Below are 5569 nucleotides of genomic sequence, written 5' to 3'. Positions count from 1 at the left end.
CGTGCCCAAGATCCTGAGAGGAGAATAGAGGAGAAGGTATTGTGGGCATGGCCATCCCCCCTGGGGGGTGATTTCTCGCTTTCTGTCTCTCTGTCTCTCTCTGTCTGGCGAACATACGCGTCCTATAGCAAAAACCTCTGAAAAAAAAATGATGGTCTAATTTTATTACCATATTTTTTGAGGTTTTTGCCTTAGGTGGGGCATGGCGTGCTCTGTGAGAGAGGAAGACAGAGACTGTGAGAAAGTGAGAAATCATCCAATCTGGGAGATGGCCACACTGCAATCTCACCCAATCTGAGAGATGGCCACACTGCAATCTCTTTTCTTCCATTCCCCTCCCACAGTCTTGGACACATACAGATGTTCCAGTGTGATCCTTTTTCCTCCATTCCCCTCTCAGGGGTTTGGACACACACACACACACACACGTGCTGGGTGTGATTTTCAAGCCAGCAGGTCCAGGAATCAAACCAGTTGGCCATGTGGGAGTCTAGTGCCTTAATCAGCATGGCACCTGCTGGCTCCATATGTAACTTTTTTGGTTATGTTTTGCCATAACGCACATGCACTCACTGAAGAGAAAGAGTAGCACTGAAAGACAAAGTGAGAAATCACCACCACAAGGAATGGCTATGCTATAGTCCCTTCTCACCTCTTCTATATGGATTTGGGACATACACACACACATTCCTGGCATGAGTTTCAAGCCACCGGGTCAGGACTCAAATGTGGTCGAGTATGTGGGAGTCCAGTGCCATATACATTATACCACCTGCTGGCCCTATACTACTTTTATATATCTTAAGATGAAAAACAAGAAAAGTAATAATAAACAAAGTTATATAAAATGAAAATGATTCTGTCCAACAAATTAGACAAAAATATTTTTGAGAAACTGCATAATTATTGACATATTAGTAAGTAATATATTACATAAAAAGTTAATATTCAAAAAAATGAATTAAAAACTTAATAAAACAAGTAACTGAAGGGGAAAAGTGCAAAAGACTGGATAGAAATTTTTCAGAAGAAAGTATATATATGGCCAATAGGTATATGAATAAACACTTGACATCACTAATCATTAGAAAAATACAAATGAAAACAATTGTGAATTATATCATGTCTCTATGACTCTTTTCTTTTCTTTTTTTTTTTTTTTTTTTTTTAGAGAGAAGGGTCAGGGAAGGCTTTATTGCAGAGGTGACATCTGAGCAAAGATCAGATCAGATCATGGTGAAAGCCTTCCCTCCAATCGAAGTGCGTTTCAATTGCAAACAGTAGAGATGAGATCATATGCAATAGATTTTAATTACATTTATATTTGGCTTCAAGAATCAATACATGTGAGATAGTTTTAAACAGGTTCCCTGAATCTGAAAATGAAAACTAGTAGAACAAAATTGACTTGGAAGAATCAGCCACTGACATTTCCCAAAGAGGTTCATAACTAAAGTATTTTAAAATTGAAAACAAGGCATAAGGAAAGTCAGTATGCTGACTACGATGATCTGAATCTTACACTGAGTCTTAAATATGATCTTACTTTTTTTTTTTGGTGAGGTTTTGCTATAGGGTGTGTGAGCTCTCCAAAAAGACAGAGACAAAGAGACAAAGGAGGAAGGGAGAAATCAACCCCCCAGGGGGGATGGCCAAGCAACAATCCCTTCTCCTCTATTCTCTTCTCAGGATCTTGGGCACGTGTGCACATGCACCCAGTGTGAGTTTAAGCCACCGGGCCCAGGACTCGAACCACTGTTGACAACATGGGAGTCCAGTCCATAGCCATTATGCCAACTGCTGGTCCCCTCACCCAGCATCTTTTCAAGCTATCAGACAGGGATGCGAACCACAACTAGGTACTTGGGAATATGGCTTCCTTAGTCAGTGAATTATGGGGTCAGCAAGGAGGAAATAACATCTGTTAATGACTTAAGATTTTGATTAAATTATTAACAGAACAAGATTTTTAAAAAGTCAAGGTACGAATTTACAAAATGGTATATTTATAGATAATATACTCATATATTATCTTGTGTGTGAGTAAAAATACACAATAGATATGTAATAAATAGTTATGTATTATGTGTGTATCTGATAGAATAATGTATTGCAAACACATATTAAGGTCTTCTGAGCAAAGTCTAAAGAGCTTCAGAAATGCTTCCAATAAAAAAAAAAATTCAGAGAATTTGACTTTGATTCTCTTTACACTGCAAAGTGTTCTAAATTAAGTTGCTCATTTGTTTGCATTTTTCTCACATAGTCTAATAGATTGTCAGACAAACAGATAAATAGTATAATACCTGTTCTTCCATAGTGCAAGTGATAAATGGTATCCTGAGACTTTGGATATCCAAGAAGAGTTGCAGTTCTGGTGAAGTAATATCAAGATGCCACTTAGAATCTCTTGAAGTCAAAGTTGTCCTGTCAAAGTACTTTGACCTGTCCAGGTGTGATCAGCAAATTCCATTGGTGTCAATGAAGCTTTCCAAGGTGTATCTGACCTGAATGTCTGTGTTGTATTGGGCCTTGAAAACTGTTCCAGGGTAATCTTTCTCGAAGAGGTGATCGCTCAATGCTATCAGGCATTGCACTTAACACACAGTTTTGTGGATATCTTCCTCTGTAAGAAACAGGGCAGGATCCAGGAATTGCTGGGTGTTGCGTCCTGGTCTCTGAGCCTATTGGAGGAAACCTGCTCCTGGTGGTTTGAGCTGAGGGGAAGACATGTGGTCTGTGCCAGTTTGCAGTTTTGTTCCCCTAAGAATTTCATCACTATACACATTAGGGGTTTTTATTCTCTGTGTCTCTGAAGCAAGAGATGGCAATCTCCTATGCACTGGTGTTTTCTTTGCAGGAGTCTGTAATCCTCGAGTATCTAAGATTCGTCCCAGTCAGTGCCGTGCAGAGAAATAGCGTTGCCCCCAATGCCCAGTGATTTGTCTTCTTGCTCATTCTGTGTTCTGTCTGCAAAATAGGTAGGTCTCTGCTGAAGTGATTTTGCTTGGATTGTCATCACGTCATTCAAATCACTATAAAAATTGCTGGAGAAGTGAGGAATCTGGGGTGAATTAAGATGAGAAGCCAGAGATATGCTGCAAGTTTTAGAACTTCTGGATGGGGGAACACTTAGTCTTAAGTGTCAGCATTAATACGGGAAAGGAGTGTATGTGTAGGTTTATTTTCAGCTACTTTCAATTTTTCTTTCTGTTTTTTTTTTTATTTTAAATTTCTGTGAGTGTAGTTTCCCACTTTTTTCTAATCAGTTCCTCCAATATTTCTACCTCATTTTCCCAGAAGTAATCAAACACTTCTGACACCACCGCATCTTTGATGCAGTCATGAGGGGAAATTGGAGGAAGTCCAGGTTTCCGCCACTTTCCACGGCGATAAGCTGGCTTCTGTTCAAGACACACCTCATCATCTTCTTTTCTGTCGAAAACAAAATATTCTTCAATCTTTCCATCCATGTCGTAAACCTCTTCTTCCAGGGATGAACTTGGTGTGAGGTCCGCGATCTCTGTGCCATTGGGGACTGGCAGGGCACAGGCGGAGAGGGCTGCTGGGACTACCTGAGAGCCAGAGACACACAGCCCTCTGCGGTGGCCGTGGTGTCATGTAAGAGTCTGTGGATGGCAGAACCAGGCAGGCTGCCCTGGAAGTGCTGGAACCCCTATCAGCTGGGAGGATCAGCTGTCTTCCTCATAGTCTCAGATGGAGGGATCCCCTTGTCCACTCACTGCATGCAGCCTGTAGATTCTGGGTCTGAGGGCTCACTTTCCCTTCCAGTAACATTTTCTCGACTTCCCAAAATAACCGCTGCACTTTCTGTGCATTGGCTTTGTCAAATTCCTCATCTCTCCAAGAATAAACGGAGCTCCTCTCCTAGACAAGCCAGCGGCAGAACTGGGTGTGGCAGACCCAGGTCAAGAGCTGTGGGCTACTTTGGGTGTGCGGCTTCCACTGGGTGAGAGCGATGACAGGGACTCACAGGTGTGCTTATTGGTGACTTTCTGCATGTTTCTTCTAAAATGCGTAGGTAAGGGGTCTTTGTTTTTCACAATGAAACTGCTTCCTAGATCCTTCTGATAGTCCTTTTCCAACCAAGATCAGCCCCAGGTCTCGGCTGGCACCCTCTGGGTCCTGCCGGGCCACACCAGGCCTAGGCGCCACCGGCGGAGGCAAGCGGCGCGGGTCCCATGCAGGCTGCAGGTGGCAGGCAGCAGGTGGCTGTGCCCCCGGCGCTCCCGGGACCTGGGCTCAGCGCCGGCAGCTCCGCTAGCCCTGCTCACGCCGCTCGGGTGCACCCGGGCACCCAGAGCCTCCAGCAGGGCGACCTGGGGCGCTCTGGCAGGATCTGCTCGGCCCATGGGCGCCGCTGCTGGCCGGGCTCGCAGCACTCCTTCCCGGGCTCGCAGCGCTCCAGATACTTCCCGCCCGCACAGGCCAGATCCCAGAGCTACTGGGCCCGGCCTGCCTCCCAGCCCGCAGTCGCCCTTCCAGCTTCTTCCCCTGGCCACCGCGACCTTTGGGGTCAGACTGAGCGGGCTGTCTCTTTTTCTTAAAAAATATTTTTTTATGTATTTTAGCTATTTGTTTGTTGTTATTATTTTCTATTAAGCCACCGGGTCTGGGACTCGAACCACAATCGACTACATGGGAGTCCAGCAACATAGCCATTACGCTAACTGCTGGTCCCTTTCTAATGTTTTTTACAAAATTAAAAATACTACTACCATGTGACTTAAGAATTACATAATTATGTGTAAAAACTATGAAATTACTATATCAAAAATATATTCATGCTTCCCCATTGATTGCAAATTTATTCATAATAGTCGTGATAAGACATTAATGTAACTATTACACACAAATGGACTATAGCATGTTACAGAGACCAGCAAGTGCTGTGGTGTTTGAGGTGCTGGTCTCACATGGTTGATCACAATTCAAGTCCCAGAACTGTCAGCCTGCTCCTTCACTTTCTCTCTTCCCCTTTCTTGCTATCTGTTTCTCTCTAGTGAGCCCATGTCCAATAGAAAATTAAATAATACTAATAAATTAAATTACTATTTTTAAGAAAACCTTTTATATATGTATACAATAGAATATTATCCAGCCTTTAAAATAGAATTCTGCATACCAGCTTCATAGCTTAATGTGTAAAACATCAGGGTTCTACATAAGTGACCATGATTTGAATCCCATTTTTGGTAGCTAAAGAAACACACTATGTATATGTGTGTGCATTCCTGAAATCCTGACAGAATGGAGAAACGGAGAAGGGATTGAAGCATGATGAAGCTCCACTGGGAAGTGTTTCTCTCTCCTAGTCTCTGGTGATCACATGAACCCTAAAAGTAACAAAACATATTCTGTTATTTCAACAACAGGGATGAACTTGGAGGACATTAAGCTGATTGAAATAACTCAGGTACACAAAAACATACACCTCGCCATCTTACATGTAAGTAGAGTATTGAAAACTAAAACTCACAGAAGCAGAGAATAATATGATAGCTACTAGAGGTTGAAGGTAGCTAGGTTTTAAAAATGTTGGTCAAGA

At 42.7% G+C, this 5569-nt stretch overlaps 1 pseudogene; it reads right to left on the bottom strand.

The window, feature by feature from the left end:
* Positions 1-2416: 2416 nt before the first annotated feature.
* On the bottom strand, positions 2417-4373 carry LOC102494386 (protein FAM149A-like; annotated as a pseudogene).
* Between the last annotated feature and the right edge of the window lie 1196 nt (positions 4374-5569).

Source organism: Tupaia chinensis, unplaced genomic scaffold (genome assembly GCF_000334495.1).
Source record: "Tupaia chinensis unplaced genomic scaffold, TupChi_1.0 Scaffold000352_1, whole genome shotgun sequence".
Lineage (NCBI taxonomy): Eukaryota > Metazoa > Chordata > Mammalia > Scandentia > Tupaiidae > Tupaia > Tupaia belangeri.
Note: the sequence above shows the minus strand (reverse complement) of the source record. Positions and strands in the feature narration are given on the sequence as shown.